At 40.2% G+C, this 21,277-nt stretch overlaps 1 long non-coding RNA gene across 1 annotated transcript; it reads right to left on the reverse strand.

The window, feature by feature from the left end:
• Positions 1 to 7,247: 7,247 nt before the first annotated feature.
• Positions 7,248 to 8,127, reverse strand: LOC119789024. The gene is made up of 3 exons (XR_005281532.1): positions 7,968 to 8,127; positions 7,700 to 7,801; positions 7,248 to 7,624 (listed from the first exon to the last, which is right to left on the reverse strand). It is a non-coding gene; the product is annotated as an uncharacterized LOC119789024 (long non-coding RNA).
• Positions 8,128 to 21,277: the final 13,150 nt, after the last annotated feature.

Here is a 21,277-nt window from a genome sequence, read left to right on the forward strand (position 1 = left end):
TACTACATAGTGGGTGGAGCAATGTGAGTGAAGCCCTCACCTTTTAGTGGATAAACCTGTTGTAAAACTAGGAAGTGCTCACTAGATTTAAGATAATGCAAGACAAAACAATACTTAAAGCAAGAATGAAAGCAAACTCACTGACTCACAAATTCAGTACTATATTCACTTACACATTTTATTTTTTATTCTTTTTATATTTTCTCATTTGCAAAAAATAAGCAAACTGTGAAGCCTAACTCCATAGAACAGGGATTTGCAACCTTTAACATCCAATGTTGTGGATTTATATTCAATGCAAATCCAGGTTGGATGCCATAGTTATGTTGTGAATAACATATTCAATTCCCAGCCAGCTGGGAATTTATATTTCTGTAAATATCTTATTTCATCAGATATTATTAAGGCGGTTATATATTGTTTATGAACCCGCACCCTACTAGCTGTGTGTTAGAACAATAAATAAAAGAGTGATTCGAGCATTAATCATGGTCAAACAGTTAATTATACACATACATGGAATAAATACACAACTTCTGTTTAAAATTTAAGAGTTTATTAACAAAAAAATCATTCAGCTCCAAGTCCAAAATATTTCAGTTAAAAATTATTAACTAAAACTAGTGAAAGTCAACCAAACTAAACTACTATGTACAAAGAGGAAGGGGAAACATGATTGAAAACCATATTACAGTTCAAGATGGATCTTAGGTTTGAAAAGCAAAGTTTATCTGGAAGAATTTGGGATATGATCAAATTAGCTTTTCACAAATTTAGAGAAATTAGAATGTTTTCAGACCAATGCACAATGCAAATCCACAAGGTGAATAAAACATTATTTGACCAAATATTTTTTTATTAAATTATTTGCTTAATCGGGAACCAATAACCTTTGGTCAAATGATTCTTTACCCTCTTTGAAATAGCTGGCAGCGAATAGACATCAGGATTCCACTAAATGACTCTTGGTCATACTTGGTAATTGAAATGCAATGAGCATCTGAGGAACACATGAACACTAATGTTATATCAGTGTTTAAACCCTTAGTGAAATAAAGCTTTTCCAAGCTTCAACAACAGCTCTAAATATATTACTGTAGCATTGCAAAGCAGTCCATCCTTTTAGCTTTGTCTTTACTCATCAGTAAACACATGAAATGATCAAAATCATCAAAAGTCATATTGTTTGTTCTGTCCCTAATTGTGTCAGACCTGCAAACGTTTTTTTTTCATGTCCATTTAGAAGGTTGAGTTTCATCCAGCAGCAGCTTAGCACAGTTTGAATCCTGAAATGTGGCAAAAGATCAGAAAGTTCAAGGAGGCTGAATACTGTCCCAAGGCACTGTACTGTACTTTTTGCATACCTAGTATGTTTATCCCATCCATTATCAATTATCAGTATTCAGCCTTTAGTATATTTGAAGATGCTGTCTTTGAAATGGGAAATTTTCAGTAACTCCAGTCATTTGTTTAAATATACACAGTATGGCCCCAGATTGCATATTTCTTTGGAGATTGTAATATCATGTAAAAAATTTTGGGGGCGGGGGATCAAGTGAAGGTAAAACACATATTAAAAAGCTTCTGGAATAATTGTGAACCTTTTTCTTGTGAAAAAATTGTGGAGCTAATATTTTTTTTCTATTTTAGGTTGCCATACTATAAATAATATGGCACAATAATTACGGCACTAAGGGTATCTTATATTGTTCCAGCTTCCTTTTGTTGTTGCAACATATTTCCTAATGCTCTAGGCCACAATGCACACTGTCAACATTTGTAGATTTTAATTACTTCTTGTAAATGAAGTGATTAAAACACATGTATGAAGTTTAGTGTGGAGACACTAGCAATTCTGCTTTTCTCATCTAACTACCAACAGATCTTGACATGTGGTCAGTATTTACATTGTAGAAAAATTCCCTGCCGTGTGTTATGTTCAAAATAAATGACCAAGTAATTATGGTTGGATGGGCAGACAGACAGACAGACAGACAGACAGACAGACAGACAGACAGACAGACAGACAGATAGATAGATAGATAGATAGATAGATAGATAGATAGATAGATAGATAGATAGATAGATAGATAGATAGATCTGTTCAAAGTGTGTTCCAGTTTTAAAAAAAAAAGGACACAGCTACATCTAGTGGTTAAACATTGTTACTATGTAAAGATTTTCCATGTTTGGAGCAACAATGTACACTGTCAACATTTGTAGATTTGAATTCCTTCATGTGCATGAATTGATTAAAACCAGAGTGCGAAATACGGGGGGGTCCGGGGGGGGCTCGACCCCCCAATTAACCCATGAGACCCCCTGAAAGCCTCAAAAGCAAAATGTAAAGGGGGTCTTAAACTGTGTCAAAAAAATTAAAAATAAAATATTTTTTTGTCACTAATGGTCACTAAAATGTTTTTAAGCTCAACACGTCCAGTATTTAAAATTCAAAACATTTATTCACAAATATGTTCTGTTTTTTTGTCAAGTGGAGCCAGCCAATCCTGACTTTGACATTGCAATGTTGTAGGCCTACTGCATATTGAGAAAATTTAGATCAGTATTGCGCAACAATCGGGAAATGGGGACCCCCCCAAATATTGACAGGTATTTTGCACACTGATTAAAACACATGTATGAAGTTTAGTGGATACACTTTACTGGAATGCACAGAATTTTAACTTCATTTTTATTAAAAAAAAATTTGGTTGAATTAGATCAGATGCTGCAATTCTGCTTTTCTCATCTATGAACAGACCATGAGATCTTGTGGACAGTATTTACAGAATCAAAAAATTATCTGCTGTGGCTACAGGTGTCAGTTAATAACCCAAACCAAACAGAATAAGAAAAAGATGGGAAATTTAATGTACATGTTAAAAGGGATATATACTGGTGAAGATTCTCAGCCATACTGTTCCTAGCCATTCCGAAAAAAGTAAAAATACAATCAATTGGACTTGGTTTCCAAGTTTGAAGATGTTTCACTTGCCATCCAGCAAGCTTTTTCAATTCAAAATGTCAGAATTAGCTTTGAGTTCGAGGCTTTGTGTGGTGTCTGAGCCTGTTTGGGTGCAGTTTAAGCCGGTCGTACACTGTGCAATTTTTTTTCAATCGTTGCACGCAGCTACAGCTGACACTGTACAACGAAACCCTGAGGTTTTGTCGTACAGAGTGAGTTCACAGCTCACAATGTACGTATGTTCTCACACTGTGCGGCCCGTCGCTCTGATGCGATCTACCTGCTCACACTGTACGTCTAAAAACCACGTCGAACTCAGCTCCACAGTGAGATGGCGCTACTCAAACTCGTCTATCCAGAAGACAAACGAGTAGAAGAGGAATATGAAGCTCATTAGAGAGAAACACGCTGCCTTGGCAATTTGTGCAAGAAGGAAAGGCAACAACGTCTTTGGACAAAGACATGGCTGGGCAAACGTGGTTACTACAGTCTGTCAATTTTATAGAAATAACACAATTTCGCTCGCACCCCCGCCATGCTTCTGTGTTTTCCTTTGAGAGGAAGAGGAAGAAGAAGAATTCTTGTTTGCGTAAGCCCACTGAGCGATTTGCCCATGACAGCCAACTGAAAATCAAACATGTCTGATTTTCTCGCGATTCCTTATCTGGAGGTGGTCATGATAGGCTGATTGCACCTCGTTACCCCCTGTATACTACACAACGCACAACTCAGATCAGGCTGAAAGTCGGCCCAATTTAGAAATTCTGGCAGGCCCGAAAAGGCCCGAAAAGGGCAAAAAATTGCACAGTGTATGCCCAGCTTTAGGTTGTGTTCTCTCTCTCTCTGATAGGTGTGGCTTGGGAGGAGCTGGCTGCACACAACAGAGACTGATCTTCATCTGGAGCAGTATTCAAAGCTTGGCCTCCTGTGTGCTTGCTGCTTGATGGTTACCATTAGTTGGCAGATCTACCAACTTCTTTCCCTAGTGGAAATAATGGCTCCAGCTGTTTGGGATTGTTTCTATTGATCTAACCTGTTCTCTGTCTACCTAGGATCCTGCTACAAACCAGCCACACCACCCACCTCCCTCATCTCCAGCTGCTGCAGAGAGCTTGCCTTTCTCCTCAAACTGCCCCTGCTTCCAGAGATGCCTTTCTTCCCTGTCTGCCTGTGAACCAAAATAAACTGTCATTGCTCCTATCTCCTAGCCTGGCTGTCTGCTTATCACACTTTATAGAGTGGACCAAGATGGCTTTATAGCTGAGCAGGCCTCTGCGAGGTGCATGTGTCTCTGTCTCCCCTACATGTTGGCTGCCTGAGTGGCTTGTGTGCTTGAGCCGCTCATCTGAAATCCATTGCTCCCCTGGTGTTGGCGGCTGCAGCTCGAGGTTGTTTCGGCGTGCAGCTTCCATCTAGTCCTGACCTGCTGGTCCGCTTTCTCCCTAGTTAGGCTGTGTTTCCACTTCTGGGGTTGTCCTGAAGCTGCAGCACTTTGGATGCTCTGCTGTCTTGTTTCGACGGTGTTTGTTTGGGATGCTCTCAACGAAACCTGTTACTGCTTGGACAGGCAGAGTGAGCGGGGCATGACTCCTCTGGCCCCATTGAAGGGCATATGAAATTAGACAATGACAATTTTTTCCCACTGTTTGAAGTGCTTGCTTTTTTTTTTTTAACCGTTTTTGGTTGCTTATTATTGAAATTACTAATGTGTTTGCCTTTGTTTTGATTTACTAATTTGTTTCCTTTTGCATTGCATGTTTTGTTTGATCATTTATTTTTGTGGAATAATTTAAATTGCCCTTATTTTCTATGATCTCTTTTCTTTCCAGGGACTAAGTAGTAGGCCAGAAGCCATGTTTTAACACAAAGATGATTTAATGAAATAGTTTAATAAAATATTGTGTATTATTCTGTGTTCTGGTGCATGTTTTTGAAAAAGATTCCCACTTTGCGGGTAACAATCTGTTTCTATTCTTTTTTTTTGTGGATTCCTGTATTCTAATTGATCTCTGTCTGTTTGTACACTAAACCTAGAACAGTGGCAACCGGCAAATAGAGGGCGCTATCTCACCACCCTACCCACTCAATGAACTTGAATAAGACGTAAGAAAAAATAATAATCAGATTATAAAATTAAAATATTTCGAAATATATTGATATATTATCTAGATGTGCAAGATAAATATTGAATCTTTAATGATGAGTAAAGCTGTGTTCATTGTTTTGCCGGATTGGTGACGTATTTCTGCCCTAGGGCCCAAAAATCTTTGCACATTGATTATCCTGAATTATCCTGCCTGCCTTCGTTTGCTCGGCTCTATTCCCCTGCCTGTCCTCCGAACACCGACAAATCAGCCTCTGGGACTCACTGTGCAGCAAATGGTGCGTTGCGTTGGCAGTCAACCGGCTGGCAAACGACAGGCAAACAGATCAGAACAGGAACAGGCAGGCTCAGAGGTCAAAAGGCAGGACAGGTCAATCAGAAACAATTAGATACCCTAGAACTCTCACATGACTTATAATTTAAAAAATAAATAAAAAATAGCCTCCTCTAGATACTATTGTTTTAAGGAATCAGAGTCAGTAAGATTAATTAATCAATAAGAGGCATTGAGCTGATCGATCCTCCAATACAAAATCTAAAAAACTAAAAAAAAAAAAAAAACCCATAGAGAAACATTATCATACATTATCAATGCCATAATTACCCTTCTTGGAGACCAGACCAGGATTACCGGTCAAGGATACTGACCTTGTTATTTCTTATCAAGCATCAATATTCTGTTTGAGCTGTCAGCCAGCAGGGCATTTTTGTCATCATCTGGCCTGTTTGCTCTCCCTTAATTGGTTATTTCTTTCACCTGTCATTTTCCCTCCCTTCCTCAATTATCATTTATTCCTCTCACCTGTTTCCTTTGATTTATATTCTGTTCAGCCTGAGCATTCAGGGCCAGATCATTTTATCTGTTTTCTGTTAGTCTGTCCGTTCAGTTCTGCAATGGTTCATGTCCTGGATCCTGTCGGCCAGTGGAAAGAGGGTTTTTGTGTTTGTCTCGTCTCCTGATCGTTCACTGTTCCTCCCCCGCTGAGTCCTCAGGGTTTTTGGCTTTATATGTGGGGAGGTTCAGTTTTTATCCCAGTAAGCCTGGCTCCAGGGAGGAGACCAGTTTAAAGGTCCTGCATCAAGTTCTGGTTCCACATCCTGTCGCGGCTAAAGTCTGCCACTGAGCCTGCTCATCTGCACCTGATCCTGTCTGCTCCGTTGCGTGACTGTCTGGCCACGCATCTGAACTCTGTCAGACTCCGAACCTGTCTGGGAGCTTGTTATTGCCTGGAAGCCTGGATCCTGTCACCTGTCTGCAGACATGGGCAATGTGGAGTCAACAAGTCATCTCCATGTCATGTATTGGTTCTACCCAGCCACTGAAGCAGGTGAGTCCAACCGTGAATTAACCTGTGCAGATTGGACTCACCTGGTTAATTGGCTGGGTAGATTAAATACATGACATGGAGATGACTTGTTGACTCCACATTGCCCATGTCTGCCTGTCTGTTCCTGTCTGATCTGGATCCTGTCTGATCTGTCTGTTCCTGTCTGCCCTGTATCCCTGTGTTCCTGAAACTCTTCCAGAGCTGCAGCACCTGGGACACTCTGGGTGACGCAAGCCACAGCTTTCAGCCCATCGGCTGGATTGCACCCCCCTCAAGGGGTATGGGCTTCACTGCTAAACCAGGTAAGTGACTCACTGAGATCACCATCTTCAGTCAGATGATCGTGGTCACTTACCTGTGTTTCTCCCACAGAGTGTTAGAGATTGGGCGGTGCCCGCCCCCCTCCTGCAGTATTCGCGAGCCACAGATCCACTTTAGCTTTGTTTGTTATTTAATAAAGGTTTTGAACTTACCCACTGACTGTCTCTCCTTGAACACTGGGTCCATCTGTCCTCGTTTCATGACAATTTTAAAGTCATTACATTCAAAAAGTACATTTTTCAAACAGAAATGTCTTCATTTCAAACATTTTGCAAAGGTGAAATAGAAATGACTGATAAATGAAACAAGCAAACTTGACATTATGGGAGACGGATCTTAAGTGTGAAATCACTTGAAGTATTTGCAATGTAATAAACGTTATTAAATAAGCTTTGATCTGTCAAATGTATCTATTAAATGAATTTAATATAATAAACTCATGAAGGTCTTGCAGAAGTTAGTTCATTGTCAGTGAAGTGTGCATGTTTCCAGTTTTAAGACAATATTTTAGAAATAAGAGAAAACAGTGTAATGTCTGCAGCGTATATGATTTTTTTATTTATTTTTTTACATCTTTTACATTGCTTTTCAACATTCAGTATATCCAATGCTGAGAACATAAAACAATCTCCATGACAGTCAAGGTAATTAATGATACTTTAATAACCTCTGAACAAAGACCAATACAATTCTACTGACTTTTCCTGGAGACAGCCTATTGGAGAAAGTAGAGACTGGTTGACTTTTGTATTGATTTCAGTTGTCGGGTCATAGTGGATCGTTCATTCTCCTGTTTTCTGAGAGAATTTTCCATCCAATCCTAAACTCCCTTAATCCAAGAGAAGATTCTGAAGAGAAGGATTTATAGACCCGCAGATCGGTACATTGTTCATCCCCAACATGGACCTGTAGGATAGAAATGCTAGTAAATTAAATCACCTTCACTTTAGATGGTGGGGAGCAGTAAAAGATGTTTCTTACCCTAATGTTGTAATTTTTTCCATTCACAGTTTGGTCAGTATATTTAATTGCTGTGAACTCCTTGTACTTTTTTGAAGTAGCATACTCAATATCACTCTTCAGCTGTGAAGTAATAAAATGAAATAATACACTCAATTTGTTTCGTAACAACCAGTTTATACATGCACACACTACAAGAAACTTAATTTTAATACTATTTACACAAATAAATAAATGTAATTATAATTTCATATTAATCTTTTTATGATAAATGTGTATCAAAGCTTACCATGGAACACATTGCCTGGATTTCATTCGTTGCAGGACTTTCTGCAACTGAGAATCCTCCTAACACTTCCATTCTGATTCTGATTTCTGCTTTGACTACAGATAAAGTGTCTGCTGATATCTTCCCCAAATGCTTAACGTCTGTTGTTTTCTTCAGCATATTTATACCAAAGTTAAACCGGGTAAACCAGGTAAACTGGATACTCTGTGCAAGTTGTTTCCTCTACAGATGGGCTGAACTCTGGGGGAAAACTTCTCAAATTCTTCATGTTCATACTTGCACAATTACTGACTGAACTCCCATTTAAAACATGTCACTTTCTAAAAGATGTTACAGCGTAATTAGGACTTTCACTGTGTTCAACCTAGGTGGTTGTGGTTTAGTCCTCTAAACTACAAATTCCCTCAACATGAGAAGAAGATATTAAGACACACAGAGTTTAAACGAGATTTTAATTTCAATATTGTGATTCTAAGATCCCCAAAAGGGTTCCTGAAAAACAATGCATGTAAAACCTAGAAACGCAGAAAAAAAACTTTTTCACTTTTGACAGTAATCTGATTAAATCTGTCCAAAAAATTACATAAGGCAGCCTAACATGGTGGAAATATTGCCACAATGTTAGAAAATGGTAACTAGAGATAAATAAGTTCGCTGAAAAACTAATGCAACTCTTTTTGGCATGTATTCAATCATATTTAGTTACTTTAACACAGTTATTTTATCTCCCGTCCTCCTAAAATGGAAAATAGATCTGTTAATATATCTAGATATAATAAAACTGTTTAAATATTTTTATCAGTAGGTATGATGCATTCAGTGTTTAGGGACTATGAACTTTTATTTTTTTATTAGGAGTAGTATTTCTCCCAAAGCAGTAGCTCACATACTTCTGTGTTGTACTTACATTGTTAATTTGTTTTTTTTACTCTCTTGCTACAGCACACAAAGCATGAAAATCTAAATTTATCTGCTGTAGAATTTTCTCATTTCATCTGTGTAGTCATAACCTCATACAAGCTCTAACTTATGAAATAAATTAAAGAAAGCTTTATTAGAACTGAAACAGGGTTAAGTTGGATTTCCTAGAATTGTTAAATCCAAGCTTTGACTTAATTTGGGAGTCATGAGAGGGTTGCCAGTTTATCTCCACTAATTGAATAGATACCAGCATTTTTCCTGTCTGGGTACCACCACGGGTAACTGAGCCACGTTTAAGACCGTAGGTTCTGATTCGAAAGGTTGTGATAGCCTTGGTCTGAATTCAAAAAGAACCCTGAGGCTAACAGTAAGTCCTAAAAATATAATCTCCCCTCAGGAAAATTTACGTTTTTTACAATAATTATTCACCTGAACTTTGGGAGAGCTCCTACGGTGAAACTTTTTCCTAAGATGTGGGGAGATGTTTCGTGCAAAGACTGGATTTTCCTTGCCACAGAGAAACGGTTTGACGTGTAGGGTTCCATTAAAATGGCAAGCCATTCCTTTCTCACTGGCATAAATCTTTGCACAAAGCCCCTGCAGGCACCACTCCTGTCGGCTAAGAGCAGCGAACTAAAAATGCATTTAACACCTTCTATCAAAATTAGCCAATCTAACACTTGAAAAACATGGTGGGTTTAAAGCTTGCTATAAACAACTTGAAAGTATAGATATTGGTTTTTGTCATAATGTGAAAGATTTTTTTTGGACACTTGTTACCTGTTAAACATGTTTTAAACTCAGAAGCCTACCAGAGACTCAATGATGATGAGTATGTCAGTCCCTTTATTCTCAGAGGTAGTTCTGATGCTTGGTTTTCAGATGTTTTCTAGCAGACTGCAGCTGGGAGAAAGAAAGGAGATATAATCTGCTTTTTTAGAAATATTGGTAGTTGCACTGATATTAGTGTGTTACAGAAGATGTGTAGTCTTCACATAGAGACCTTTTTTGAGCTATCCTGAGCTATCTCTTTATTATGCTGCTATAGGCTGAGATTAGGGACCCCTATTTATATATTTCATCATTTTGCTTCATTCTATTTCTATCCTTCCACTCTGCAGAATCTGTTAGTTCAATCTCTAATGTTATGCGCTCTCTCACTTTTCTCATAGTAGCTTCGCCTCATCTGTTCCTGTTTGGCTGTGACTTCCTTCTGGAGAGAAATATCAGCTGCGGAGCTGGCTCAGAGCTCATCTGCCTGGCTTTGTATTTCCTGGACGGGGCCGCCTTTTACAGTTGCCTCTTGTATCTCTGCTTCTGTCTCCTTGAACCCCAGTTGGCCTCTGCAGATGGCCGCTCAAAGTGAGCCTGGTTTCTTTTCCACTGACGCTACAATCACGCTTAGTGTGAGGGACTGCATCCGAGTCAATGAGTCGATGCAATCAACTGGTTTTTCTTAGATTGAAAACTTTGAATCAATTTGAGTTTATGATCTGGTGAACTGTAAAGTGCCTTGAGATGACATGTGGTAGAGTAATTGTACATAAATGTATCTGTATAATGTTATAATGCATAAAGCTGTATGCTGTGTGTATGCAATTATAATAACCTTTTATATGTAAGCTTGCTTTTAAGGGAGGTTGGGGTTGATTTACGAGCAGCATTAAACCTGCTCAACAACTGCAACAACGTAAACCTTGACTGAACTCTGAGGTCTAAAGGACATGAAAATGAAGTCTTGTTAGCGTTATCTCTGAGAATTATATCCCCCTTTCCCTCAGTGCAATTCAGATATGTAACTAGGGGAAACCCCTGACTTTAATAAATTGCGAGGCTGAGAAAGCTGAGACCGGCAGAGTGGGTTGGAGATTGTAACTGTACGGTCTGTTCCTACGCTCCTCGCAAGTTAAAAAGAATTCTGACTCTGTGCCTTTCTTTCCTTGTCTTACAGTGTTTTTATGTTAGGTTTCTGTTTTCTTTTATGTTTTTCTTTTGAGCATCGAGTTTTGCTTTTCTCCTTGTTTCTTAGTTTTTATGCTTTAATTGTTAGTTTAATGCGTTCTTTGTTTTGTTTTTTTTCTCTGTTAATGTCCGAGTCTTGGTTCTGTTTTATTTTCTTTTTAGTGTTTGGTTTTACTTTTCTCCTTGTTTTTTCAGTCTTAGTGGTTTATTTATTTTTTTTGTATTTTCTAATTTTTGTCAGTCTTCCAGGTTTCTCATTTGTTGCCCTCTGCTGCCCTCTCGTGTTCTCCTTTTTCCCTAGCTCATGTTTTATTTCTGCTTCTGTACTCACCTGTTTCCTATCTGCTCATTAGTCCCCTCTTTGTCTCTGTCTCCTTTAAAAGTTCTCTCTATTCACTTCCTCTTTGCTGGGTCCTCGTCTTACTTTGTCTTACATGCTCCAACTTAATCTTTCTGAGCCTTTCTCCTTGAGTTTTGATTCCCTGATGTCTCCATGGTTTTCTGGTTTGTTTTCTAGTTAATTTTTCATGTTTTGAATTTAGAATTTTGGACTCCTGGTTTCTTGTTTGTTTTTTGGACTTTGTTTTCATTTTTGGATTTTGGATTCTTGGTTGCCTGTTTGTTTGGATTTTGTTTTTTCAGTTACTCTTCATTAAATCAACCATAAATTCACCTCTGCCTGCCTGCCTCTGCTTTTGGGTCCTCAACCCACAAACAAATCCTGACATTTTCGGTGTTTGAACCTGATATTAAATTGGTCCTTCGAGCCGGATGTCAATACATCTGACGAATCCAGTGGACGTGGGTGAAAGACAGAAAGACTGTGGCCACAGCAGGACTGTTGAGTCCTTGACCCAGACCCTTTGACGGGACTTGATTCATCCCTGTTCCCTGGGATCTGAAGAGTGACGGTAGTCCAAAGGAGAAAGGCACACAGGAGGATGGTGGAGTCCTGTAAATTCTGTGAGTAGGTTTAAGTGAAAAACCTGACTGAGTGAAAAGACCTGAAGGAAACTAGTCCTAATGGGGGAACAGACCCCCGGAATTGTCTGTTGTTAAATAGGAGGTATATAAGAAAAAAAGACAAAAAGAAAAAAAAGAAGAAGAGGGAGTTAACAGGGATGTGAGTGTATGTGAGTGGAAGTATTAGTACCACTAGGTACTAGTATTTCATATAAACAGCAACAAGACAGGAAAAGCAAACAAAACAACCCTTGTGGATGCATGTAGGCAAGAATTTTCCCCCTCAAAGTTGAAGTGAAAATTACCACAACGGTATCTTAAGTATTGCTCTGTTGAAATAAACCAGTGTTTTAGAATACCCTAGGTGTTACAACCACACTGGTCCAAAACACGCAAAATGGGAAGTGGGTCTAGTAAAGTAAAACCAAGAGATAAACTAAAGAATAAAAACTGGACGTTCGTACAAGCAAATGACCCTAAAGCATTGAAATTACTTAGATCATTGGATAAAGAAATATGGGTTTTGGGTAGGCCTCAATACCCAAAAGATAGAAGAGTTAAAAGAAAAAATTAAACAAAACAGGAAAAAAAGAATAAATATAGGAGCTCGAAACAGCGCAAAGGTGGTTAATACAGATGCAAAGTAGACAGGACTTTATTCTGAAAATTCAAATGAATAGATTTACTGTTATGTTTGTCCGTCTTTAATGTTATGGGTCCTTCAAGTTATGTTTGTGCATCCAGCAGGAGCTGTGGGGGTGGGGTGGGGGACCAGCCTAAAGGATTTTAGGCCTGTCTGTAGATGGCCAGAGTTTCAGTCTGGCTTTAGAGCTCATCATAGCACTGAAACAGCTCTGGTGAAGGTTGCTAATATCATTAGCAGCTAGGATTAGGATATTAGCAGCTCAATGTTAGCAAACTCACAACGTCTAATGTAACCACAGTAATGGATAATATGTGTAATGCCCAAAAATACGCTACAAAGGGAGGAGGTGTGTCTAGAGGGGGGGGCATAAATATTCTGGGTCGATTCTATATGTGACTCAAGATAAATATTTTCTTTCCAAGCCACCGGACCCCCCCCAAAGGACTCAGGAGCGGTCCTAGGGGCTGAGGGGGCTTTCAGCCCAGACCAGTAAAAACAGATGAGGGATGCTGGAATTGTGGGTTACCCGAACATTGTTTTAGGGAGTGTCCCAATCAGATATGGGAAGGGGCTAGAGCAAATCCAGAGCCTTTAAAAACAGTGGATGTGTATGGAGCAGGGGAGCTATTAAATGCATTAAAAGAAAAAACAATTACTGCGGAGCTGTGCAATTACTGCAGAGCTTGGATTCCACATTATGCAGAAAAAAACTCAGCTTCTCTTAAGCCTGATTTATGACACACCAATGGCTATGTCAGAGAATAACTAGTGGACCCCAGAAGCAGAACAGCAGTTCACAGAGCTACAAGCAGAACTTTTCTCAGCAACTGTCTTAGCTCTACCAAATTATCAAAAACCGTTCATCAAAACAGTCGACTGTAAAGCTAGTTTTATGACCTCTGTGTTGTTACAGCCTGGAGGTAATAAGCTCAAACTTGTGGTGCATTACTCTAAAGGGTTAGACCCTGTGAGAACAACAGCTCCTCTGTATTCAAAGCAGCAGCTATATTGAGCAATGGTGTTACACATGTCTCAACAGAAAGGATGGTAGGACAGGTAAACCAATATTATACAACATATGGATTTGATCACTATTAAAAAAAATTTTTGTAGGGCATTACTAAACACAATCCATAATGAAATCTAAAACCTAAACATGAGAAGTTTCCCTCTCCCACATGTCAGTTTCAAATAATACATATGGATTTTGTAGAACTAAATCAAAGTGAAGGGGAAAAAATCTACAGTGATAATGGTTCACATTTTGTGAATCAAATCAAAGAAAATAGGACAATGTTTTGATATTGAGCTTAAGAACCACTGTTCATATCACCCTCAAAAAATGACAGAATGGGCAAGACACCAGCAAAAGGTGCTGAGAATAGGTAAGATTGAGACCGGAATATTACTGAGTGTAAATCTAACTACAGCACCCCTTAAACCACCTACCTACCGAGCTCCAGGAGGTATATGCTGAAGAGGTTTTATTGTGGGCGCATAGCTCCAGCTCTAACCCTACATTTAAAATTATGCTTTGTGAAACGAATAGCACCAACATGACTAAACCCTCTGTCTCTCCAGTGACAGCTGCAAAGGGCGTGGTCATACAAAATTCTACCTCTGATGATTGGTTTACGATTATTACTGGTATTTTTGGTCAAACATATAACTGGTTGCTCAGGGTTGAACAGGGAGGTAATATGTCACGTCGGAGCTGCATAGTATGCATGGGCCCCAGACCCCTGCTACAGGTTGTTCCAGCTTTTATGGATTTTTTATGTTTAATTGATGTTATGAATGACACAGTCCCTAGAAGAAACTTCTCAGACTGGGATAGGATTTATCCCATAGCAACAGCACAAAAACAGAAACCATTGTTCTCCAGTAAAATAGCACAAAGTAACTATATGTGTAAATATTACAGGCATTGGTAAAAGACTCTAATCTGAACACAGTATGGTGTAATAACATCTACAATATTATTGGTCCGTTTTCACCAGTGTCCAGAGCAGATGTGTGGTGGTGGTGTGGTAATGATAGACTTTTTGATAAAATGCCAAAAAATGTAATAAGTGCCCATACATTAGTTTCACTTTTTATTACCAGTTAAAGTTTACAATATTAGCGCACTGGAATTAACTGTTGAACTGACGAGCATCCTGCCACAGCAATGGCAGTTTAGAAGCAAACGTGAAGCCAGCTGGCAGACTGCTGGTGATCCTATTTACATTGCTGCAAAAGGAGTTCCTTGCGCAGTGCCTGATGAATATAAATTGAATTTTGAATTGAGTTTCTTTATGTTGGTGGTGCCCTGTGAATACAAATGTTGACAGAATTAACTATGTCCATCACAATGTGCAGCGTCTAGGAAATTGGACACAAAGTGGGTTTGAAGCTGTATATGGACAGCTGTCTGCAACTTCACTCATGGCCTTTCAGAACAGAATTGACATGCTGCTGGCTGAGAAGGGTGGGGTGTGCGTCATCTTCGGAGAGCAGTGCTGCACCTTCATTCCCAACAACACAGCAACGGATGGCAGTCTCACTGTGGCCCTGGAGGGTCTCAGATCCCTGAATGGTAAAATGAAAGAACACTCTGGCATGAAGACTTCCATGTGGGACTCTTGGCTGGACGCCTTCGGGAAGTACCGGTCCTTGGTCTCCTCAGTGCTCATGTCTATAGCTGTTTGCCACCATACTGACCCTGTGTGGCTGTTGCTGCATCCCCTGCCTCCACGGTCTCGTGCAGCGACTTATCACTACTGCTCTCACCCCTGTCGATCCTAGCTGCTCTTAGCAGTCATTTTATGGGATTCTTCATAAATAAGATCTACAGTATTCAATTAAAAGTAAGATCACCAGCATTCTAACTATGAGTGGTTTATCTCTGGAAGTTGAGGCAGCATCTAAGGTAGCCTTAGAATCGGAACCCTGTTTAGACTGCTTTGATCCAGTTGAATTTTCAGAGTTGGCAAAACTATTATCTTCATCTAAGCCTTCAACTTGTATGTTAGATCCAGTTCCAACCAGGTTATTTAAGGAGGTATTGCCTTTGATCTTGTCCTCCATTTTAGATGTGATTAATCTGTTACAGTGATATGTACCAAAGGCTTTTAAGGTTGCTGAAATCAGAGCTGTACTTAAAAAACTTCCTCTTGAGCCAGATGACTTGGTCATTTATAGACCTTTATCCAATCCTCCTTTCTTATCTAAAGTTCTTGAGAAAGTACATCCCAAACAAGTGTGTGGCTACTTACACCATAATTACCTTTTTAACAACTTTAAGAGTTTCAGTCTGTCTTCAGAGCTCATAGCACTGAAACAGCTCTGGTGAAGGTTGCTAATAATATTCACATGGCCTCAGATAATGGACTTGTTTTTGTACTTGTCCTGTTAGATCAGTGCTGCATTTGATACAGTTGATCATAATATACTTTTAGAAAGACTTGAATATTTTGTAGGAATTAAAGGAACAGCAGTAGACTGGTTTAAATCTATTTATCTGACCAATTTCAGTTTGTTCGCATTAATTACAAAGCTTCCTCAGGCTCCAGGGTTACCTGCAGAACCACAGGGATCAGTGGTAGGACCAATTCTCTTTACCATATATATGCTTCTATCGGCAGAATTATTTGACAGCATGGGATTCATTTCTATTGTTCTGCTGATGATACTCAGCTATATCTATCTATAAATCCAGATGAAGCTAACCCATTACATAGATTACAGGCATGTCTTGAAAATATAAAAACCTGGATGACTCTTAACTTTCTGCTACTGAATGAATACAAAACAGAAGGTAAAATCTTTGAACCAGAGTTTTTGAAAAATAAACTGATTAATCAGTCACTTCATCTGGATGGGATTAAATTAATCTCAGATAATAAAGTAAAAAATCTTTGTGTTATTTTTGATAATAACCTGTCTTTTAAATCCCACATCAAAGAGGTTTCTAGAATTTCCTTCTTTCATCTGAGGAATTTTGCAAAAAATAGAAATATCCTGTCCAGGGGCGATGCTGAGAAACTACTCCATGCATTTGTTACTTCGAGGCTGGACTATTGTAATTCTTTACTATCAGGAAGTCCACAAACTGTAGTTAAAAGCCTTCAGCTAATCCAAAATGCTGCAGCCAGAGTTCTGATGAAAATTAAAAAGAGAGATCATATCTCGCCTATCCTAGCTTCTCTTCATTGGCTTCTGTTAAATCCAGAATATAATTTAAAATACTCCTTCTCACATATAAAGCCTTAAATGGCCAAGCTCCATCTTATATCTGTTGGGATCCTCAGGCTTGCCCACCAGAGGGCGCCGAGGATCCCCTTCTGCTCTTTGCTATTTTTCTATAGGGCTGGACTTACTGTGGGGATCTGGAGATTACCCTCTGTCTCCAGCAGAGTGCGCCGTGGGTCTTCTGGAGCTGGAACCTTCCTGCACACCTGTTGCTTATCCTCTCATCAGAAGACCTCTCCTTTATAAGCTCCTGCCTGACCTTGATTCCACGCCGCAGTGTTGATCTTAGTTGGAATCCTGTCTCTTCGTTAAAGCTCTGGATGAGCTTAACCTCCTGTCTCTTCGTGAAAGCTCTGGATGAGCTTAACCTCCTGTCTCTTCGTGAAGCTCTGGAAGAGCTGTCTCTCTGGCAACCTGTCTCTGGCCTGCAGCTCTGGGAGAGTTGCATCACAGGAAACCAGTTTCAAGCCTGAAGCTCTAGGAGACCTAACCTGCTAATCTGCCCTGGTGAGCCAACCCAAGATTCCTATACGTGGTTGAAACCTGAAGACTTCTATGTGGAGTTTCCCTAGTGGTTTCTATGTGGATTTTCCCCTGTTGTTCCCTAACCCGAAGATTCCTACGTGGTTGAAACCTGAAGACTTCTGTGTGGAGTTTCCCTGGAGGTTCCTACGTGGAATCAGTTTCTAGAGTCCTTCGTGTTTTCCCCTGTTGTTCTCTGCAGTGAGCTGGAAGCTCAAATCTAGGACTGCCACGTTAAGCCTGAAGCTAGAAGCTTAGCCTCTCATGAACTCTGCTAACCAACAGTCTCCAGTCCCAGTGCAATCTCCAGTGAACCGGCTCCCCAGTCTGAACCAGTTCCCGTGTCGTATCCTTGTTTGTGCTTTAATAAACCCTTTCGGACTTTTACCCAGTTTCCCCGTGTGTGTTCTGCATATTGGGCTTAAACTTAGAACCCATCATGACAATATCAGAGATATGATTGTTCCTTACTTTCCTAACAGAGCACTTCACTCTCAATCTGCAGGTTTACTAGTGGTTCCTAGAATTTCTAAAAATAAATTGGGAGGCAGATCTTTTAGTTATCAGGCTCCTCTCCTGTGGAACCAGCTACCAGATTTAGTTTGTGAGGCAGACACCCTGTCTACTTTTAAGGGTAGGCTTAAAACTGTCCTTTTTAATAAAGCCTATAGAGTGGTTCGGGTTATCCTGAGCTATTTCTATAGTTATGCTGCTATAGGCTTAGACTACTGGAGTACATATTGACCACTTTTTCATAAATCTGCTTAGTTCTATCTCCACTCTCCCACTCTGCAGAATTTGTTTGTTCAATCTCCAACCCTGTGCTCTCTGCTTTTTCTCATAGTAGCTTCATCTTGTTTGTTACCCTTTGGCTGTGACACAATCTGAAAAATATATTAGCTGTGCTGCTGCTCCCATCAACACCTTTGTTTATAGATGTTCGAGCTCTGCCTTTTTTTTTTCAGAGTAATCCTGTTTGTCTGACCGTGACTGGCTGGATGTGCTGTCTTCATCCTCTGACATGGGAGCTGGCTCGGATCATGTCTGCCTGGCTGTGCGTCTCCTGGACGGCGCCACCTATGGAGCTGGTTGACAGTTAGCTTTTTATCTTTGCTTCTTTCTGTATCGCTGCCTCTGTCTTCTTGAACCCCAGTCGGCCTCTGCAGATGGCCGCTTACACTGAGCCAGGTTTTTCTGGAGATTTCTTGAGGGATTGCCTTCGAGTCAATGAATTGATGCAATCAACTGGTTTTCCTTAGATGGAAAACTTTGAATTAATTTGACAGCATGATCTACTTGAATTGTAAAGTGCCTTGAGTTGACATGTGTTGTGAATTGGTGCTATATAAATAAACTGACTTGAATTGATGAGGTGAGATACCAGATTCCCATTTTTTCCTGAAGTTTTACTCACTGATTTGTTTTTTTTTTCTTTTGTGTTTTCTCATTTGCAAAAAGGCAAACTGTTATACCTGACCCCATAGAACAGGGATCTGGAACCTTGCATATCCAAAGTTATTTTTCCCTGAGTCTAGCTGAATCAAAGTCAATTAGAGCTGCTAAAATATACATGACTATTTAATGTACTGATGAAGAGTCTCAGTTATCCAGGTCATAGTCATTCCAAAAAAGTTACGCAATCCACTTTGTTTGAAGAAATTTCGCTTTCCATCCAGGAAGCTTTTTCAATTCAAAATGTCTGAATTGGCATCTACGCTAATTTTGACCTTTTGAGTTGAAAAAGCTTCCTAAATGGGAAGCAAAATGTCTTCAAACTTGGAAACAAAGGCGAGTGGATTGTTTTGCTTTTTTTAAATGACTTTTTAATAAAAAGCAACCTATTGTTATTGTTAAATATCTGCCATAGTGTTGGGATCTGGAGAAGTTCCACCTTTCTCCAGCAGAGTTCGCCGTGGATCCTCCATTCTTCTCAGATCAGAATCTCACATTATCTGCCTTCATCGATTCAGGATGTGAACGGAATTTAATAGACTACAACCTGGTCCGGCAGCTGCAGATAGAAACTATTCCTCTAACCCAGCCTCTCTGTGTCTCCGCAATTGATGGGAAGAAACTTCACCAAGTCACCCACCAAACACAACCCCTCGAGCCGTTAATCTCAGGTAACCATCGTGAAACCTTAACATTTTTTGTTTTTCCCTCTGCATGTTCCCCTCTGGTGCTGGGTTTTGAGTGGCTGGAACGACATAACCCCCATATAAACTGGACTGATCGTCATGTTGAGTCTTGGTCGATCTCATGTCATGAAACGTGCCTCCGTTCAGCAGCTCCCGCTGTGAGGTCTCCTAGAGGCGGGGGGGAGATGGACTCTCCTGACCTTACTTCTGTCCCTTCCGAGTACCATGATCTTGCTGCTGTCTTCAGTAAGGTCAGTGCTACGTCCCTTCCACCTCACAGACCATATGACTGTGCAATCGAACTATTACCTGGAGCTCCTCTACCCAGTAGTAGACTTTATAATATCTCCAAACCTGAACGAGAAACGATGGAGAAATATATTAATGAGTCATTAGCTGCTGGAATAATTCGCCCCTCATCATCTCCGTTGGGAGCTGGGTTCTTTTTTGTCGGCAAGAAGGATGGTTCACTAAGACCTTGTATCGACTACAGAGGCTTGAACCAAATCACTGTTAAAAATAAGTACCCACTTCCACTACTTGCATCAGCATTCGAACCAGTACAAGGGGCTACTGTTTTTACTAAGCTCGATTTAAGGAACGCCTATCACCTTCTCAGAAAAAGAGAATGAGATGAATGGAAGACAGCCTTTAAGACTCCCCTGGGCCAGTTTGAGTATTTAGTCATGCCTTTTGGTCTCACCAACGCCCCTGCATGTTTTCAAGCGTTGGTAAATGACGTTCTCAGAGACTTTTTGAATGTGTTCGTTTTTGTCTACATCGATGACATACTCATTTACTCTAAAGATCTTTCTGAGCATAAGAAGCATGTCCGCCTGGTTCTACAAGGATTACTGGAAAACAAACTTTTTGTCAAAGCCGAAAAATGCGAGTTTCATCAACCTTCAGTCACCTTTTTGGGGTTTGTGCTCAAGGGCGGGCAGGTTAAACCATCTAAAGAAAAGATAAAAGCAGTTTTGGAGTGGCCGGTTCCTGAGAACCGTAAACAGCTGCAGAGATTCCTGGGTTTCGCAAATTTCTATCGAAGATTTATCAGGAATTACAGTCAGACAGCTCTTCCTCTAACTTCTCTTACTTCAGTCAAAAGAACCTTCCTATGGACCCCCGAGGCACAAACTGCATTTGATAAACTTAAGACTTTGTTTTCCAGAGCCACAGTGTTAATCCAGCCCCATCCTTCAAAACAATTCATCCTCGAAGTGGACGCTTCCGACTCTGGAGTAGGAGCAGTTTTATCCCAAAGACTCGATACGGATCAAAGAGTTCACCCATGTGCTTTTTTTTCCCGTAGACTTTCCCCTGCTGAGCAAAACTACGATGTTAGTGACCGTGAACTCTTGGCCATCAAACTGGCATTGGAGGAGTGGAGACACTGACTCGAGGGAGCTGAGCACCCGGTTCTTGTTTGGACTGATCACAAGAACCTAGCCTACATCCAATCTGCCAAACAAGCCAATCCTCAGCAGTCAAGGTGGTCACTTTTCTTCTCACGCTTCAACCTCATAATTTCTTACAGACCCGGATCCAAGAACATAAAACCCGATTCTCTCTCTCGTCTTTATTCCACTGACCAATCCAAGATGCCTGAACCTGTTCTTCCCGCTTCCTGCACTGTTGGAGTGGTTACCTGGGAAATCACCGACCTAATAAACTCTGTCCTGGCTTCTGAAACTGACCCAGGTAACGGTCCTCCAAACAGAACTTATGTCCCTTCTTCAGTCAGATCCCGCCTGATACAGTGGATGCATACAGCCAAGTTTTCCGCTCATCCGGGGGTGAGCAGAACCATTGCCCTTATCTCTAGACGTTTCTGGTGGCCTACCCTGCACAAGGATGTCAAGGAATATGTTTTGGCTTGCTCTACCTGCGCCAGAAACAAAACCTCACATCAACCACCCTCAGGT

This window comes from Cyprinodon tularosa, unplaced genomic scaffold (genome assembly GCF_016077235.1).
Source record: "Cyprinodon tularosa strain WSP-4 unplaced genomic scaffold, ASM1607723v1 ctg33, whole genome shotgun sequence".
Classification (NCBI taxonomy): domain Eukaryota; kingdom Metazoa; phylum Chordata; class Actinopteri; order Cyprinodontiformes; family Cyprinodontidae; genus Cyprinodon; species Cyprinodon tularosa.